Raw genomic sequence first — 21,059 nt, 5'->3', positions numbered from 1 at the left:
ATCAGCTGAAACAGATCGCTGGCACAGATCCCTTGCACAGGCTGGTTAGTTATTTAATGGTTTCAACTTAGTTTATTTTATCTTAAACTTCAGTGCACGGTCGCAGGGATCCGCTGACACAGATCGCTGGTTAGTTATTTAATGGTTTCAGCTTAGTTTATTTTATCTAAAACTTCAGTGCACGGTCGCAGGGATCAGCTGACACAGATCGCTGGTTAGTTATTTAATGGTTTCAGCTTAGTTTATCTAAAACTTCAGTGCACAGTTGCAGGGATCAGCTAACACAGATCCCTGACACACACTGGTTAGTTATTTAATGGTTTCAACTTAGTTTATTTTCTCTAAAAATTCAGTGCACGGTTGCAGGGATCAGCTGACACAGATCGCTGGCACAGGCTGGTTAGTTATTTAGTGGTTTCAGCTTAGTTTATTTGATCTAAAACTTCAGTACACGTTCGCAGGGATCAGCTGACACAGATCTCTGGCACAGCCTGGTTGGTTATTTAATGGTTTCAGCTTAGTTTATTTGATCTAAAACTTCAGTGCACGGTTGCAGGGATCAGCTGACACAGATCTCTGGCACAGCCTGGTTGGTTATTTAATGGTTTCAGCTTAGTTTATCTAAAACTTCAGTGCACGGTTGCAGGGATCAGCTGACACAGATCGCTGACACAGGCTGGTTAGTTATTTAATGGTTTCAACTTAGTTTATTTGATCTAAAACTTCAGTGCACGGTTGCAGGGATCAGCTGAAACAGATCGCTGGCACAGGCTGGTCAGTTATTTAATGGTTTCAGCTTAGTTTATCTAAAACTTCAGTGCACGGTTGCAGGGATCAGCTGACACAGATCGCTGGCACAGGCTGGTTAGTTATTTAATGGTTTCAGCTTAGTTTATCTAAAACTTCAGTGCACGGTTGCAGGAATCAGCTGACACAGATCGCTGGCACATGCTGGTTAGTTATTTAATGGTTTCGGTTTGGTTTATTTTATCTAAAACTTCATTGCACGGTTGAAGGGATCAGCTGACACAGATCGCTGGCACAGGCTGGTTAGTTATTTAATGGTTTCAGCTTAGTTTATCTAAAACTTCAGTGCACGGTTGCAGGGATCAGATGACAAAGATAGCTGGCACAGGCTGGTTAGTTATTTAATGGTTTCAGCTTAGTTTATCTAAAACTTCAGTGCACGGTTGCAGGGATCAGCTGACACAGATCGCTGGCACAGGCTGGTTAGTTATTTAATGGTTTACGTTTGGTTTATTTGATCTAAAACTTCAGTCCACGTTCGCAGGGATCAGCTGACACAGATCGCTGGCACAGGCTGGTTAGTTATTTAATTGTTTCAGCTTAGTTTATCTAAAACTTCAGTGCACGGTTGCAGGGATCAGATGAAACAGATCGCTGGTACAGGCTGGTTAGTTATTTAATGGTTTCGGTTTGGTTTATTTTATCTAAAACTTCAGTGCACGGTTGCAGGGATCAGCTGACACAGATTGCTGGCACAGGCTGGCTAGTTATTTAATGGTTTCAGCGTAGTTTATCTAAAACTTCAGTGCACGGTTGCAGGGATCAGCTGAAACAGATCGCTGGTACAGGCTGGTTAGTTATTTAATGGTTTCAGCCAAGTTTATCTAAAACTTCAGTGCGCGGTTGCAGGGATCAGCTGACACAGATCCCTTGCACAGGCTGGTTAGTTATTTAATGGTTTCAACTTAGTTTATTTAATCTAAAACTTCAGTGCACGGTCGCAGGGATCCGCTGCCACAGATCGCTGGCACAGGCTGGTTAGTTATTTAATGGTTTCAACTTAGTTTATTTTATCTAAAACTTCAGTGCACGGTTGCAGGGATCAGCTGACACAGATCGCTGTCACAGGCTGGTTAGTTATTTAATGGTTTCAGCTTAGTTTATTTGATCTAAAACTTCAGTGCACGCTTGCAGGGATCAGCTGACACAGATCGCTGTCACAGGCTGGTTAGTTATTTAATGGTTTCAACTTAGTTTATTTTATCTAAAACTTCAGTGCACGGTCGCAGTGATCAGCTGACACAGATCGCTGGTTAGTTATTTAATGGTTTCAGGTTAGTTTATTTGATCTAAGACTTCAGGGCATGATCGCAAAGATCAGCTGACACAGATCGCTGGCACAGGCTGGTTAGTTATTTAATGGTTTCAGCTTAGTTGATCTAAAACTTCAGTGCACGATTGCAGGGATGAGCTGACACAGATCGCTGGCACAGGCTGGTTAGTTATTTAATGGTTTCAGCTTAGTTTATTTGATCTAAAACGTCATTGCACGATTGCAGGAATCAGCTGAAACAGATCCCTGACACACGCTGGTTAGTTATTTAATGGTTTCAGCTTAGTTTATTTGATCTAAAACTTCAGTGCACGGTTGCAGGGATCAGCTGACACAGATCGCTGTCACAGGCTGGTTAGTTATTTAATGGTTTCAGGTTAGTTTATTTGATCTAAAACTTCAGTGCACGGTTGCAGGGATCAGCTGACACAGATCGCTGGCACAGGCTGGTTAGTTATTTAATGGTTTCAGCTTACTTTATTTTCTGTAAAACTTCAGTGCACAGTTGCAGGGATCAGCTAACACAGATCCCTGACACAGGCTGGTTAGTTATTTAATGGTTTCAACTTAGTTTATTTTATCTAAAACTTCAGTGCACGGTCGCAGGGATCCGCTGACACAGATCGCTGGCACAGGCTGGTTAGTTATTTAGTGGTTTCAGGTTAGTTTATTTGATCTAAGACTTCAGTGCATGGTCGCAAAGATCAGCTGACACAGATCGCTGGCACAGGCTGGTTAGTTATTTAATGGTTTCAGGTTAGCTTATTTGATCTAAGACTTCAGTGCACGTTCGCAAAGATCAGCTGAAACAGATCGCTGGTACAGGCTGGTTAGTTATTTAATGGTTTCAGCTTTGTTTATTTGATCTAAAACTTCAGTCCACGTTCGCAGGGATCAGCTGACACAGATCGCTGGCACAGGCTGGTTAGTTATTTAATGGTTTCAACTTAGTTTATTTGATCTAAAACTTCAGTCCACGTTCGCAGGGATCAGCTGACACAGATCGCTTGCACAGGCTGGTTAGTTATTTAATGGTTTCAGCTTAGTTTATTTGATCTAAGACTTCAGTGCACGGTTGCAGGGATCAGCTGACACAGATCGCTGGCACAGGCTGGTTAGTTATTTAATGGTTTCAACTTAGTTTATTTTATCTAAAACTTCAGTGCACGGTCGCAGTGATCAGCTGACACAGATCGCTGGTTAGTTATTTAATGGTTTCAGCTTTGTTTATTTGATCTAAAACTTCAGTCCACGTTCGCAGGGATCAGCTGACACAGATCGCTGGTTAGTTATTTAATGGTTTCAGCTTTGTTTATTTGATCTAAAACTTCAGTCCACGTTCGCAGTGATCAGCTGACACAGATCGCTGGTTAGTTATTTAATGGTTTCAGGTTAGTTTATTTGATCTAAGACTTCAGGGCATGATCGCAAAGATCAGCTGACACAGATCGCTGGCACAGGCTGGTTAGTCATTTAATGGTTTCAGCTTAGTTTATTTGATCTAAAACTTCAGTGCACGATTGCAGGGATCAGCTGAAACAGATCGCTGGTACAGGCTGGTTAGTTATTTAATGGTTTCAGCTTAGTTTATCTAAAACTTCAGTGCACGGTTGCAGGGATCAGCTGACACAGATCGCTGGGACAGGCTGGTTAGTTATTTAATGGTTTCAGCTTAGTTTATCTAAAACTTCAGTGCACGATTGCAGGGATCAGCTGACACAGATCGCTGGCACAGGCTGGTTAGTTATTTAATGGTTTCAGCTTAGTTTATCTAAAACTTCAGTGCACGGTTGCAGGGATCAGTTGACAAAGATTCCTGGCACAGGCTGGTTAGTTATTTAATGGTTTCAGCTTAGTTTATTTGATGTAAAACTTCAGTGCACGGTTGCAGGGATCAGCTGACACAGATCCCTGGCACAGGCTGGTTAGTTATTTAATGGTTTCAGCTTAGTTTATTTGATCTAAAACTTCAGTGCACGATTGCAGGGATCAGCTGAAACAGATCGCTGGTACAGGCTGGTTAGTTATTTAATGGTTTCAGCTTTGTTTATTTGATCTAAGGACTTCAGTGCACGTCCGCAAAGATCAGCTGAAACAGATCGCTGGCACAGATCCCTTGCACAGGCTGGTTAGTTATTTAATGGTTTCAACTTAGTTTATTTTATCTAAAACTTCAGTGCACGGTCGCAGGGATCCGCTGACACAGATCGCTGGTTAGTTATTTAATGGTTTCAGCTTTGTTTATTTGATCTAAAACTTCAGTCCACGTTCGCAGGGATCAGCTGACACAGATCGCTGGCACAGGCTGGTTAGTTATTTAATGGTTTCAACTTAGTTTATTTTATCTAAAACTTCAGTGCACGGTCGCAGTGATCAGCTGACACAGATCGCTGGTTAGTTATTTAATGGTTTCAGCTTTGTTTATTTGATCTAAAACTTCAGTCCACGTTCGCAGGGATCAGCTGACACAGACCGCTGGCACAGGCTGGTTAGTTATTTAGTGGTTTCAGCTTAGTTTATTTTATCTTAAACTTCAGTGCACGGTCGCAGGGATCAGCTGACACAGACCGCTGGCACAGGCTGGTTAGTTATTTAGTGGTTTCAACTTAGTTTATTTTCTCTAAAACTTCAGTGCACGGCTGCAGGGATCAGCTGACACAGACCGCTGGCACAGGCTGGTTAGTTATTTAGTGGTTTCAGCTTAGTTTATTTTATCTTAAACTTCAGTGCACGGTCGCAGGGATCAGCTGACACAGATCGCTGTTTAGTTATTTAATGGTTTCAGCTTTGTTTATTTGATCTAAAACTTCAGTCCACGTTCGCAGGGATCAGCTGACACAGATCTCTGGCACAGGCTGGTTGGTTATTTAATGGTTTCAGCTTAGTTTATTTGATCTAAAACTTCAGTGCACGGTTGCAGGGATCAGCTGACACAGATCGCTGGCACAGGCTGGTTAGTTATTTAATGGTTTCAGCTTTGTTTATTTGATCTAAAACTTCAGTCCACGTTCGCAGGGATCAGCTGACACAGATCGCTGGCACAGGCTGGTTAGTTATTTAATGGTTTCAACTTAGTTTATTTGATCTAAAACTTCAGTCCACGTTCGCAGGGATCAGCTGACACAGATCGCTTGCACAGGCTGGTTAGTTATTTAATGGTTTCAACTTAGTTTATTTGATCTAAAACTTCAGTCCACGTTCGCAGGGATCAGCTGACACAGATCGCTTGCACAGGCTGGTTAGTTATTTAATGGTTTCAGCTTAGTTTATTTGATCTAAGACTTCAGTGCACGGTTGCAGGGATCAGCTGACACAGATCGCTGGCACAGGCTGGTTAGTTATTTAATGGTTTCAACTTAGTTTATTTTATCTAAAACTTCAGTGCACGGTCGCAGTGATCAGCTGACACAGATCGCTGGTTAGTTATTTAATGGTTTCAGCTTTGTTTATTTGATCTAAAACTTCAGTCCACGTTCGCAGGGATCAGCTGACACAGATCGCTGGTTAGTTATTTAATGGTTTCAGGTTAGTTTATTTGATCTAAGACTTCAGGGCATGATCGCAAAGATCAGCTGACACAGATCGCTGGCACAGGCTGGTTAGTTATTTAATGGTTTCAGCTTAGTTTATTTGATCTAAAACTTCAGTGCACGATTGCAGGGATCAGCTGAAACAGATCGCTGGTACAGGCTGGTTAGTTATTTAATGGTTTCAGCTTAGTTTATCTAAAACTTCAGTGCACGGTTGCAGGGATCAGCTGACAGAGATCGCTGGGACAGGCTGGTTAGTTATTTAATGGTTTCAGCTTAGTTTATCTAAAACTTCAGTGCACGATTGCAGGGATCAGCTGACACAGATCGCTGGCACAGGCTGGTTAGTTATTTAATGGTTTCAGCTTAGTTTATCTAAAACTTCAGTGCACGGTTGCAGGGATCAGTTGACAAAGATTCCTGGCACAGGCTGGTTAGTTATTTAATGGTTTCAGCTTAGTTTATTTGATGTAAAACTTCAGTGCACGGTTGCAGGGATCAGCTGACACAGATCCCTGGCACAGGCTGGTTAGTTATTTAGTGGTTTCAGCTTAGTTTATTTTATCTTAAACTTCAGTGCACGGTCGCAGGGATCAGCTGACACAGACCGCTGGCACAGGCTGGTTAGTTATTTAGTGGTTTCAACTTAGTTTATTTTCTCTAAAACTTCAGTGCACGGCTGCAGGGATCAGCTGACACAGACCGCTGGCACAGGCTGGTTAGTTATTTAGTGGTTTCAGCTTAGTTTATTTTATCTTAAACTTCAGTGCACGGTCGCAGGGATCCCCTGACACAGATCGCTGGTTAGTTATTTAATGGTTTCAGCTTTGTTTATTTGATCTAAAACTTCAGTCCACGTTCGCAGGGATCAGCTGACACAGATCTCTGGCACAGGCTGGTTGGTTATTTAATGGTTTCAGCTTAGTTTATTTGATCTAAAACTTCAGTGCACGGTTGCAGGGATCAGCTGACACAGATCGCTGGCACAGGCTGGTTAGTTATTTCGTGGTTTCAACTTAGTTTATTTTGATCTAAGACTTCAGTGCACATTCGCAAAGATCAGCTGAAACAGATCGCTGGCACAGGCTGGTTAGTTATTTAATTGTTTCAACTTAGTTTATCTAAAACTTCAGTGCACGGTTGCAGGGATCAGCTGACACAGATCGTTGGCACAGGCTGGTTAGTTATTTAATGGTTTCAACTTAGTTTATCTAAAACTTCAGTGCACGGTTGCAGGAATCAGCTGACACAGATCGCTGGCACAGGCTGGTTAGTTATTTAAATGGTTTCAGGTTAGTTTATTTGATCTAAGACTTCAGTGCATGGTCGCAAAGATCAGCTGACACAGATCCCTGGCACAGGCTGGTTAGTTATTTAATGGTTTCAACTTAGTTTATTTTCTCTAAAACTTCAGTGCACGGTTGCAGGGATCAGCTAACACAGATCCCTGACACACGCTGGTTAGTTATTTAATGGTTTCAGCTTAGTTTATCTAAAACTTCAGTGCACAGTTGCAGGGATCAGCTGACACAGATCCCTGGTACAGGCTGGTTAGTTATTTAATGGTTTCAACTTAGTTTATTTTCTCTAAAACTTCAGTGCACGGTCGCAGGGATCCGCTGACACAGATCGCTGGCACAGGCTGGTTAGTTATTTAATGGTTTCAGCTTAGTTTATCTAAAACTTCAGTGCACGGTTGCAGGGATCAGCTGACACAGATCGCTGGCACAGGCTGGTTAGTTATTTAATGGTTTCAGCCAAGTTTATCTAAAACTTCAGTGCACGGTTGCAGGGATCAGCTGGCACAGATCGCTGGCACAGGCTGGTTAGTTATTTAATGGTTTCAGCCAAGTTTATCTAAAACTTCAGTGCACGGTTGCAGGGATCAGCTGGCACAGATCGCTGGCACAGGCTGGTTAGTTATTTAATGGTTTCAACTTAGTTTATTTTCTCTAAAAATTCAGTGCACGGTTGCAGGGATCAGTTGACAAAGATTCCTGGCACAGGCTGGTTAGTTATTTAATGGTTTCAACTTAGTTTATTTTCTCTAAAAATTCAGTGCACGGTTGCAGGGATCAGTTGACAAAGATTCCTGGCACAGGCTGGTTAGTTATTTAATGGTTTCAACTTGGTTTATTTTCTCTAAAAATTCAGTGCACGGTTGCAGTGATCAGTTGACAAAGATTCCTGGCACAGGCTGGTTAGTTATTTAATGGTTTCAACTTAGTTTATTTTCTCTAAAAATTCAGTGCACGGTTGCAGGGATCAGCTGACACAGATCCCTGGCACAGGCTGGTTAGTTATTTAATGGTATCAGCTTAGTTTATCTAAAACTTCAGTGCACGGTTGCAGGGATCAGCTGACACAGATCCCTGGCACAGGCTGGTTAGTTATTTAATGGTATCAGCTTAGTTTATCTAAAACTTCAGTGCACGGTTGCAGGGATCAGCTGACACAGATCGCTGTCAAAGGCTGGTTAGTTATTTAAATGGTTTCAGGTTAGTTTATTTGATCTAAGACTTCAGTGCATGGTCGCAAAGATCAGCTGACACAGATCCCTGGCACAGGCTGGTTAGTTATTTAATGGTTTCAACTTAGTTTATTTGATCTACAACTTCAGTCCACGTTCGCAGGGATCAGCTGACACAGATCGCTGGTTAGTTATTTAATGGTTTCAGCTTAGTTTATTTGATCTACAACTTCAGTCCACGTTCGCAGGGATCAGCTGACACAGATCGCTGGCACAGGCTGGTTGGTTATTTAATGGTTTCAGCTTAGTTTATTTGATCTACAACTTCAGTGCATGGTCGCAAAGATCAGCTGACACAGATCCCTGGCACAGGCTGGTTAGTTATTTAATGGTTTCAGCTTAGTTTATCTAAAACTTCAGTGCACGGTTGCAGGGATCAGCTGACACAGATCGCTGGCACAGGCTGGTTAGTTATTTAATGGTTTCAGCTTAGTTTATTTGATCTAAAACTTCAGTGCACGGTTGCAGGGATCAGCTGACACAGATCCCTGGCACAGGCTGGTTAGTTATTTAATGGTTTCAGCTTAGTTTATTTGATCTAAAACTTCAGTGCACGATTGCAGGGATCAGCTGAAACAGATCGCTGGTACAGGCTGGTTAGTTATTTAATGGTTTCAGCCAAGTTTATCTAAAACTTCAGTGCACGGTTGCAGGGATCAGGTGACACAGATCGCTGGCACAGGCTGGTTAGTTATTTAGTGGTTTCAGCTTAGTTTATTTTATCTTAAACTTCAGTGCACGGTCGCAGGGATCAGCTGACACAGACCGCTGGCACAGGCTGGTTAGTTATTTAGTGGTTTCAACTTAGTTTATTTTCTCTAAAACTTCAGTGCACGGCTGCAGGGATCAGCTGACACAGACCGCTGGCACAGGCTGGTTAGTTATTTAGTGGTTTCAGCTTAGTTTATTTTATCTTAAACTTCAGTGCACGGTCGCAGGGATCAGCTGACACAGATCGCTGGTTAGTTATTTAATGGTTTCAGCTTTGTTTATTTGATCTAAAACTTCAGTCCACGTTCGCAGGGATCAGCTGACACAGATCTCTGGCACAGGCTGGTTGGTTATTTAATGGTTTCAGCTTAGTTTATTTGATCTAAAACTTCAGTGCACGGTTGCAGGGATCAGCTGACACAGATCGCTGGCACAGGCTGGTTAGTTATTTCGTGGTTTCAACTTAGTTTATTTTGATCTAAGACTTCAGTGCACATTCGCAAAGATCAGCTGAAACAGATCGCTGGCACAGGCTGGTTAGTTATTTAATTGTTTCAACTTAGTTTATCTAAAACTTCAGTGCACGGTTGCAGGGATCAGCTGACACAGATCGTTGGCACAGGCTGGTTAGTTATTTAATGGTTTCAACTTAGTTTATCTAAAACTTCAGTGCACGGTTGCAGGAATCAGCTGACACAGATCGCTGGCACAGGCTGGTTAGTTATTTAAATGGTTTCAGGTTAGTTTATTTGATCTAAGACTTCAGTGCATGGTCGCAAAGATCAGCTGACACAGATCCCTGGCACAGGCTGGTTAGTTATTTAATGGTTTCAACTTAGTTTATTTTCTCTAAAACTTCAGTGCACGGTTGCAGGGATCAGCTAACACAGATCCCTGACACACGCTGGTTAGTTATTTAATGGTTTCAGCTTAGTTTATCTAAAACTTCAGTGCACAGTTGCAGGGATCAGCTGACACAGATCCCGGGTACAGGCTGGTTAGTTATTTAATGGTTTCAACTTAGTTTATTTTCTCTAAAACTTCAGTGCACGGTCGCAGGGATCCGCTGACACAGATCGCTGGCACAGGCTGGTTAGTTATTTAATGGTTTCAGCTTAGTTTATCTAAAACTTCAGTGCACGGTTGCAGGGATCAGCTGACACAGATCGCTGGCACAGGCTGGTTAGTTATTTAATGGTTTCAACTTAGTTTATTTGATCTACAACTTCAGTCCACGTTCGCAGGGATCAGCTGACACAGATCGCTGGTTAGTTATTTAATGGTTTCAGCTTAGTTTATTTGATCTACAACTTCAGTCCACGTTCGCAGGGATCAGCTGACACAGATCGCTGGCACAGGCTGGTTGGTTATTTAATGGTTTCAGCTTAGTTTATTTGATCTACAACTTCAGTGCATGGTCGCAAAGATCAGCTGACACAGATCCCTGGCACAGGCTGGTTAGTTATTTAATGGTTTCAGCTTAGTTTATCTAAAACTTCAGTGCACGGTTGCAGGGATCAGCTGACACAGATCGCTGGCACAGGCTGGTTAGTTATTTAATGGTTTCAGCTGAGTTTATTTGATCTAAAACTTCAGTGCACGGTTGCAGGGATCAGCTGACACAGATCGCTGGTACAGGCTGGTTAGTTATTTAATGGTTTCAGCCAAGTTTATCTAAAACTTCAGTGCACGGTTGCAGGGATCAGATGAAACAGATCGCTGGTACAGGCTGGTTAGTTATTTAATGGTTTCAGCTTAGTTTATTTGATCTAAAACTTCAGTGCACGGTTGCAGGGATCAGCTGACACAGATCCCTGGCACAGGCTGGTTAGTTATTTAATGGTTTCAGCTTAGTTTATTTGATCTAAAACTTCAGTGCACGATTGCAGGGATCAGCTGAAACAGATCGCTGGTACAGGCTGGTTAGTTATTTAATGGTTTCAGCCAAGTTTATCTAAAACTTCAGTGCACGGTTGCAGGGATCAGCTGACACAGATCCCTTGCAAAGGCTGGTTAGTTATTTAATGGTTTCAGGTTAGTTTATTTGATCTAAGACTTCAGTGCACGTTCGCAAAGATCAGCTGAAACAGATCGCTGGCACAGGCTGGTTAGTTATTTAATGGTTTCAGCCAAGTTTATCTAAAACTTCAGTGCACGGTTGCAGGGATCAGATGACAAAGATAGCTGGCACAGGCTGGTTAGTTATTTAATGGTTTCAGCTTAGTTTATCTAAAACTTCAGTGCACGGTTGCAGGGATCAGCTGACACAGATCGCTGGCACAGGCTGGTTAGTTATTTAATGGTTTAGGTTTGGTTTATTTGATCTAAAACTTCAGTCCACGTTTGCAGGGATCAGCTGACACAGATCGCTGGTACAGACTGGTTAGTTATTTAATGGATTCAGCTTAGTTTATTTTATCTAAAACTTCAGTCCACGTTCGCAGGGATCAGCTGACAAAGATCGCTGGCACAGGCTGGTTAGTTATTTAAATGGTTTCAGGTTAGTTTATTTGATCTAAGACTTCAGTGCATGGTCACAAAGATCAGCTAACACAGATCCCTGACACACGCTGGTTAGTTATTTAATGGTTTCAGCCAAGTTTATCTAAAACTTCAGTGCACGGTTGCAGGGATCAGTTGACAAAGATTCCTGGCACAGGCTGGTTAGTTATTTAATGGTTTCGGTTTGGTTTATTTTATCTAAAACTTCAGTGCACGGTTGCAGGGATCAGCTGACACAGATCGCTGGCACAGGCTGGTTAGTTATTTAATGGTTTCAGCTTAGTTTATCTAAAACTTCAGTGCACGGTTGCAGGGATCAGCTGAAACAGATCGCTGGTACAGGCTGGTTAGTTATTTAATGGTTTAAGCCAAGTTTATCTAAAACTTCAGTGCACGGTTGCAGGGATCAGCTGACACAGATCCCTGGCACAGGCTGGTTAGTTATTTAATGGTTTCAGCTTAGTTTATCTAAAACTTCAGTGCACGGTTGCAGGGATCAGCTGACACAGATCGCTGGCACAGGCTGGTTAGTTATTTAATGGTTTCAGCTTAGTTTATTTGATCTAAAACTTCAGTGCACGTTCGAAAAGATCAGCTGAAACAGATCGCTGGCACAGGCTGGTTAGTTATTTAATGGTTTCAACTTAGTTTATTTTATCTAAAACTTCAGTGCACGGTCGCAGGGATCAACTAACACAGATCCCTGACACACGCTGGTTAGTTATTTAATGGTTTCAACTTAGTTAATTTTATCTAAAACTTCAGTCCACGTTCGCAGGGATCAGCTGACACAGATCGCTGGCACAGGCTGGTTAGTTATTTAATGGTTTCAGCTTAGTTTATTTGATCTAAAACTTCAGTGCACGGTTGCAGGGATCAGCTGACACAGATCGCTGGCACAGGCTGGTTAGTTATTTAATGGTTTCAGCTTAGTTTATTTTATCTAAAACTTCAGTCCACGTTCGCAGGGATCAGCTGACACAGATCGCTGGCACAGGCTGGTTAGTTATTTAATAGTTTCAACTTAGTTTATTTGATCTAAAACTTCAGTGCACGGTTGCAGGGATCAGCTGACACAGATCGCTGGTACAGGCTGGTTAGTTATTTAATGGTTTCAGCCAAGTTTATCTAAAACTTCAGTGCACGGTTGCAGGGATCAGATGACAAAGATAGCTGGCACAGGCTGGTTAGTTATTTAATGGTTTCAGCTTAGTTTATCTAAAACTTCAGTGCACGGTTGCAGGGATCAGCTGACACAGATCGCTGGCACAGGCTGGTTAGTTATTTAATGGTTTAGGTTTGGTTTATTTGATCTAAAACTTCAGTCCACGTTCGCAGGGATCAGCTGACACAGATCGCTGGTACAGACTGGTTAGTTATTTAATGGATTCAGCTTAGTTTATTTTATCTAAAACTTCAGTCCACGTTCGCAGGGATCAGCTGACAAAGATCGCTGGCACAGGCTGGTTAGTTATTTAAATGGTTTCAGGTTAGTTTATTTGATCTAAGACTTCAGTGCATGGTCACAAAGATCAGCTAACACAGATCCCTGACACACGCTGGTTAGTTATTTAATGGTTTCAGCCAAGTTTATCTAAAACTTCAGTGCACGGTTGCAGGGATCAGTTGACAAAGATTCCTGGCACAGGCTGGTTAGTTATTTAATGGTTTCGGTTTGGTTTATTTTATCTAAAACTTCAGTGCACGGTTGCAGGGATCAGCTGACACAGATCGCTGGCACAGGCTGGTTAGTTATTTAATGGTTTCAGCTTAGTTTATCTAAAACTTCAGTGCACGGTTGCAGGGATCAGCTGAAACAGATCGCTGGTACAGGCTGGTTAGTTATTTAATGGTTTCAGCCAAGTTTATCTAAAACTTCAGTGCACGGTTGCAGGGATCAGCTGACACAGATCCCTGGCACAGGCTGGTTAGTTATTTAATGGTTTCAGCTTAGTTTATCTAAAACTTCAGTGCACGGTTGCAGGGATCAGCTGACACAGATCGCTGGCACAGGCTGGTTAGTTATTTAATGGTTTCAGCTTAGTTTATTTGATCTAAAACTTCAGTGCACGTTCGAAAAGATCAGCTGAAACAGATCGCTGGCACAGGCTGGTTAGTTATTTAATGGTTTCAACTTAGTTTATTTTATCTAAAACTTCAGTGCACGGTCGCAGGGATCAACTAACACAGATCCCTGACACACGCTGGTTAGTTATTTAATGGTTTCAACTTAGTTAATTTTATCTAAAACTTCAGTCCACGTTCGCAGGGATCAGCTGACACAGATCGCTGGCACAGGCTGGTTAGTTATTTAATGGTTTCAGCTTAGTTTATTTGATCTAAAACTTCAGTGCACGGTTGCAGGGATCAGCTGACACAGATCGCTGGCACAGGCTGGTTAGTTATTTCGTGGTTTCAACTTAGTTTATTTTGATCTAAGACTTCAGTGCACATTCGCAAAGATCAGCTGAAACAGATCGCTGGCACAGGCTGGTTAGTTATTTAATTGTTTCAACTTAGTTTATCTAAAACTTCAGTGCACGGTTGCAGGGATCAGCTGACACAGATCGTTGGCACAGGCTGGTTAGTTATTTAATGGTTTCAACTTAGTTTATCTAAAACTTCAGTGCACGGTTGCAGGAATCAGCTGACACAGATCGCTGGCACAGGCTGGTTAGTTATTTAAATGGTTTCAGGTTAGTTTATTTGATCTAAGACTTCAGTGCATGGTCGCAAAGATCAGCTGACACAGATCCCTGGCACAGGCTGGTTAGTTATTTAATGGTTTCAACTTAGTTTATTTTCTCTAAAACTTCAGTGCACGGTTGCAGGGATCAGCTAACACAGATCCCTGACACACGCTGGTTAGTTATTTAATGGTTTCAGCTTAGTTTATCTAAAACTTCAGTGCACAGTTGCAGGGATCAGCTGACACAGATCCCGGGTACAGGCTGGTTAGTTATTTAATGGTTTCAACTTAGTTTATTTTCTCTAAAACTTCAGTGCACGGTCGCAGGGATCCGCTGACACAGATCGCTGGCACAGGCTGGTTAGTTATTTAATGGTTTCAGCTTAGTTTATCTAAAACTTCAGTGCACGGTTGCAGGGATCAGCTGACACAGATCGCTGGCACAGGCTGGTTAGTTATTTAATGGTTTCAACTTAGTTTATTTGATCTACAACTTCAGTCCACGTTCGCAGGGATCAGCTGACACAGATCGCTGGTTAGTTATTTAATGGTTTCAGCTTAGTTTATTTGATCTACAACTTCAGTCCACGTTCGCAGGGATCAGCTGACACAGATCGCTGGCACAGGCTGGTTGGTTATTTAATGGTTTCAGCTTAGTTTATTTGATCTACAACTTCAGTGCATGGTCGCAAAGATCAGCTGACACAGATCCCTGGCACAGGCTGGTTAGTTATTTAATGGTTTCAGCTTAGTTTATCTAAAACTTCAGTGCACGGTTGCAGGGATCAGCTGACACAGATCGCTGGCACAGGCTGGTTAGTTATTTAATGGTTTCAGCTGAGTTTATTTGATCTAAAACTTCAGTGCACGGTTGCAGGGATCAGCTGACACAGATCGCTGGTACAGGCTGGTTAGTTATTTAATGGTTTCAGCCAAGTTTATCTAAAACTTCAGTGCACGGTTGCAGGGATCAGATGAAACAGATCGCTGGTACAGGCTGGTTAGTTATTTAATGGTTTCAGCTTAGTTTATTTGATCTAAAACTTCAGTGCACGGTTGCAGGGATCAGCTGACACAGATCCCTGGCACAGGCTGGTTAGTTATTTAATGGTTTCAGCTTAGTTTATTTGATCTAAAACTTCAGTGCACGATTGCAGGGATCAGCTGAAACAGATCGCTGGTACAGGCTGGTTAGTTATTTAATGGTTTCAGCCAAGTTTATCTAAAACTTCAGTGCACGGTTGCAGGGATCAGCTGACACAGATCCCTTGCAAAGGCTGGTTAGTTATTTAATGGTTTCAGGTTAGTTTATTTGATCTAAGACTTCAGTGCACGTTCGCAAAGATCAGCTGAAACAGATCGCTGGCACAGGCTGGTTAGTTATTTAATGGTTTCAGCCAAGTTTATCTAAAACTTCAGTGCACGGTTGCAGGGATCAGATGACAAAGATAGCTGGCACAGGCTGGTTAGTTATTTAATGGTTTCAGCTTAGTTTATCTAAAACTTCAGTGCACGGTTGCAGGGATCAGCTGACACAGATCGCTGGCACAGGCTGGTTAGTTATTTAATGGTTTAGGTTTGGTTTATTTGATCTAAAACTTCAGTCCACGTTTGCAGGGATCAGCTGACACAGATCGCTGGTACAGACTGGTTAGTTATTTAATGGATTCAGCTTAGTTTATTTTATCTAAAACTTCAGTCCACGTTCGCAGGGATCAGCTGACAAAGATCGCTGGCACAGGCTGGTTAGTTATTTAAATGGTTTCAGGTTAGTTTATTTGATCTAAGACTTCAGTGCATGGTCACAAAGATCAGCTAACACAGATCCCTGACACACGCTGGTTAGTTATTTAATGGTTTCAGCCAAGTTTATCTAAAACTTCAGTGCACGGTTGCAGGGATCAGTTGACAAAGATTCCTGGCACAGGCTGGTTAGTTATTTAATGGTTTCGGTTTGGTTTATTTTATCTAAAACTTCAGTGCACGGTTGCAGGGATCAGCTGACACAGATCGCTGGCACAGGCTGGTTAGTTATTTAATGGTTTCAGCTTAGTTTATCTAAAACTTCAGTGCACGGTTGCAGGGATCAGCTGAAACAGATCGCTGGTACAGGCTGGTTAGTTATTTAATGGTTTAAGCCAAGTTTATCTAAAACTTCAGTGCACGGTTGCAGGGATCAGCTGACACAGATCCCTGGCACAGGCTGGTTAGTTATTTAATGGTTTCAGCTTAGTTTATCTAAAACTTCAGTGCACGGTTGCAGGGATCAGCTGACACAGATCGCTGGCACAGGCTGGTTAGTTATTTAATGGTTTCAGCTTAGTTTATTTGATCTAAAACTTCAGTGCACGTTCGAAAAGATCAGCTGAAACAGATCGCTGGCACAGGCTGGTTAGTTATTTAATGGTTTCAACTTAGTTTATTTTATCTAAAACTTCAGTGCACGGTCGCAGGGATCAACTAACACAGATCCCTGACACACGCTGGTTAGTTATTTAATGGTTTCAACTTAGTTAATTTTATCTAAAACTTCAGTCCACGTTCGCAGGGATCAGCTGACACAGATCGCTGGCACAGGCTGGTTAGTTATTTAATGGTTTCAGCTTAGTTTATTTGATCTAAAACTTCAGTGCACGGTTGCAGGGATCAGCTGACACAGATCGCTGGCACAGGCTGGTTAGTTATTTAATGGTTTCAGCTTAGTTTATTTTATCTAAAACTTCAGTCCACGTTCGCAGGGATCAGCTGACACAGATCGCTGGCACAGGCTGGTTAGTTATTTAATAGTTTCAACTTAGTTTATTTGATCTAAAACTTCAGTGCACGGTTGCAGGGATCAGCTGACACAGATCGCTGGTACAGGCTGGTTAGTTATTTAATGGTTTCAGCCAAGTTTATCTAAAACTTCAGTGCACGGTTGCAGGGATCAGATGACAAAGATAGCTGGCACAGGCTGGTTAGTTATTTAATGGTTTCAGCTTAGTTTATCTAAAACTTCAGTGCACGGTTGCAGGGATCAGCTGACACAGATCGCTGGCACAGGCTGGTTAGTTATTTAATGGTTTAGGTTTGGTTTATTTGATCTAAAACTTCAGTCCACGTTCGCAGGGATCAGCTGACACAGATCGCTGGTACAGACTGGTTAGTTATTTAATGGATTCAGCTTAGTTTATTTTATCTAAAACTTCAGTCCACGTTCGCAGGGATCAGCTGACAAAGATCGCTGGCACAGGCTGGTTAGTTATTTAAATGGTTTCAGGTTAGTTTATTTGATCTAAGACTTCAGTGCATGGTCACAAAGATCAGCTAACACAGATCCCTGACACACGCTGGTTAGTTATTTAATGGTTTCAGCCAAGTTTATCTAAAACTTCAGTGCACGGTTGCAGGGATCAGTTGACAAAGATTCCTGGCACAGGCTGGTTAGTTATTTAATGGTTTCGGTTTGGTTTATTTTATCTAAAACTTCAGTGCACGGTTGCAGGGATCAGCTGACACAGATCGCTGGCACAGGCTGGTTAGTTATTTAATGGTTTCAGCTTAGTTTATCTAAAACTTCAGTGCACGGTTGCAGGGATCAGCTGAAACAGATCGCTGGTACAGGCTGGTTAGTTATTTAATGGTTTCAGCCAAGTTTATCTAAAACTTCAGTGCACGGTTGCAGGGATCAGCTGACACAGATCCCTGGCACAGGCTGGTTAGTTATTTAATGGTTTCAGCTTAGTTTATCTAAAACTTCAGTGCACGGTTGCAGGGATCAGCTGACACAGATCGCTGGCACAGGCTGGTTAGTTATTTAATGGTTTCAGCTTAGTTTATTTGATCTAAAACTTCAGTGCACGTTCGAAAAGATCAGCTGAAACAGATCGCTGGCACAGGCTGGTTAGTTATTTAATGGTTTCAACTTAGTTTATTTTATCTAAAACTTCAGTGCACGGTCGCAGGGATCAACTAACACAGATCCCTGACACACGCTGGTTAGTTATTTAATGGTTTCAACTTAGTTAATTTTATCTAAAACTTCAGTCCACGTTCGCAGGGATCAGCTGACACAGATCGCTGGCACAGGCTGGTTAGTTATTTAATGGTTTCAGCTTAGTTTATTTGATCTAAAACTTCAGTGCACGGTTGCAGGGATCAGCTGACACAGATCGCTGGCACAGGCTGGTTAGTTATTTAATGGTTTCAGCTTAGTTTATTTTATCTAAAACTTCAGTCCACGTTCGCAGGGATCAGCTGACACAGATCGCTGGCACAGGCTGGTTAGTTATTTAATGGTTTCAACTTAGTTTTTTTGATCTAAAACTTCAGTGCACGGTCGCAGGGATCAGCTGAAACAGATCGCTGGCACAGGCTGGTCAGTTATTTAATGGTTTCAGCTTAGTTTATCTAAAACTTCAGTGCACGGTTGCAGGGATCAGCTGACACAGATCGCTGGCACAGGCTGGTTAGTTATTTAATGGTTTCAGCTTAGTTTATTTGATCTAAAACTTCAGTGCACGGTTGCAGGGATCAGCTGACACAGATCGCTGGCACAGGCTGGTTAGTTATTTAATGGTTTCAGCTTAGTTTATTTTATCTAAAACTTCAGTGCACGGTTGCAGGGATCAGCTGACACAGATCGCTGGCACAGGCTGGTTAGTTATTTTGTGGTTTCAGCTTAGTTTATTTTGATCTAAGACTTCAGTCCAAGTTCGCAGGGATCAGCTGAAACAGATCGCTGGCACAGGCTGGTCAGTTATTTAATGGTTTCAACTTAGTTTTTTTGATCTAAAACTTCAGTGCACGGTCGCAGGGATCAGCTGAAACAGATCGCTGGCACAGGCTGGTTAGTTATTTAATGGTTTCAGCTTAGTTTATCTAAAACTTCAGTGCACGGTTGCAGGGATCAGCTGACACAGATCGCTGGCACAGGTTGGTTAGTTATTTAATGGTTTCAACTTAGTTTATTTGATCTAAAACTTCAGTGCACGGTTGCAGGGATCAGCTGACACAGATCGCTGGCACAGGCTGGTTAGTTATTTAATAGTTTCAACTTAGTTTATTTGATCTAAAACTTCAGTGCACGGTTGCAGGGATCAGCTGACACAGATCGCTGGTACAGGCTGGTTAGTTATTTAATGGTTTCAGCCAAGTTTATCTAAAACTTCAGTGCACGGTTGCAGGGATCAGATGACAAAGATAGCTGGCACAGGCTGGTTAGTTATTTAATGGTTTCAGCTTAGTTTATCTAAAACTTCAGTGCACGGTTGCAGGGATCAGCTGACACAGATCGCTGGCACAGGCTGGTTAGTTATTTAATGGTTTAGGTTTGGTTTATTTGATCTAAAACTTCAGTCCACGTTCGCAGGGATCAGCTGACACAGATCGCTGGTACAGACTGGTTAGTTATTTAATGGATTCAGCTTAGTTTATTTTATCTAAAACTTCAGTCCACGTTCGCAGGGATCAGCTGACAAAGATCGCTGGCACAGGCTGGTTAGTTATTTAAATGGTTTCAGGTTAGTTTATTTGATCTAAGACTTCAGTGCATGGTCACAAAGATCAGCTAACACAGATCCCTGACACACGCTGGTTAGTTATTTAATGGTTTCAGCCAAGTTTATCTAAAACTTCAGTGCACGGTTGCAGGGATCAGTTGACAAAGATTCCTGGCACAGGCTGGTTAGTTATTTAATGGTTTCGGTTTGGTTTATTTTATCTAAAACTTCAGTGCACGGTTGCAGGGATCAGCTGACACAGATCGCTGGCACAGGCTGGTTAGTTATTTAATGGTTTCAGCTTAGTTTATCTAAAACTTCAGTGCACGGTTGCAGGGATCAGCTGAAACAGATCGCTGGTACAGGCTGGTTAGTTATTTAATGGTTTCAGCCAAGTTTATCTAAAACTTCAGTGCACGGTTGCAGGGATCAGCTGACACAGATCCCTGGCACAGGCTGGTTAGTTATTTAATGGTTTCAGCTTAGTTTATCTAAAACTTCAGTGCACGGTTGCAGGGATCAGCTGACACAGATCGCTGGCACAGGCTGGTTAGTTATTTAATGGTTTCAGCTTAGTTTATTTGATCTAAAACTTCAGTGCACGTTCGAAAAGATCAGCTGAAACAGATCGCTGGCACAGGCTGGTTAGTTATTTAATGGTTTCAACTTAGTTTATTTTATCTAAAACTTCAGTGCACGGTCGCAGGGATCAACTAACACAGATCCCTGACACACGCTGGTTAGTTATTTAATGGTTTCAACTTAGTTAATTTTATCTAAAACTTCAGTCCACGTTCGCAGGGATCAGCTGACACAGATCGCTGGCACAGGCTGGTTAGTTATTTAATGGTTTCAGCTTAGTTTATTTGATCTAAAACTTCAGTGCACGGTTGCAGGGATCAGCTGACACAGATCGCTGGCACAGGCTGGTTAGTTATTTAATGGTTTCAGCTTAGTTTATTTTATCTAAAACTTCAGTCCACGTTCGCAGGGATCAGCTGACACAGATCGCTGGCACAGGCTGGTTAGTTATTTAATGGTTTCAACTTAGTTTTTTTGATCTAAAACTTCAGTGCACGGTCGCAGGGATCAGCTGAAACAGATCGCTGGCACAGGCTGGTTAGTTATTTAATGGTTTCAGCTTAGTTTATTTGATCTAAAACTTCAGTGCACGGTTGCAGGATCAGCTGACACAGATCGCTGGCACAGGCTGGTTAGTTATTTAATGGTTTCAACTTAGTTTATTTGATCTAAAACTTCAGTGCACGGTTGCAGGGATCAGCTGACACAGATCGCTGGCACAGGCTGGTTAGTTATTTAATGGTTTCAGCTTAGTTTATCTAAAACTTCAGTGCACGGTTGCAGGGATCAGCTGACACAGATCGCTGGCACAGGCTGGTTAGTTATTTAATGGTTTCAGCTTAGTTTATTTGATCTAAAACTTCAGTGCACGGTTGCAGGATCAGCTGACACAGATCGCTGGCACAGGCTGGTTAGTTATTTAATGGTTTCAACTTAGTTTATTTGATCTAAAACT

This window comes from Copadichromis virginalis, linkage group LG3 (genome assembly GCF_057382275.1).
Source record: "Copadichromis virginalis isolate Kocher_CV1m ecotype Utaka linkage group LG3, C_Virginalis_male_GT1.1, whole genome shotgun sequence".
NCBI classification, from domain to species: domain Eukaryota; kingdom Metazoa; phylum Chordata; class Actinopteri; order Cichliformes; family Cichlidae; genus Copadichromis; species Copadichromis virginalis.
This window is presented reverse-complemented; position numbering follows the sequence as displayed.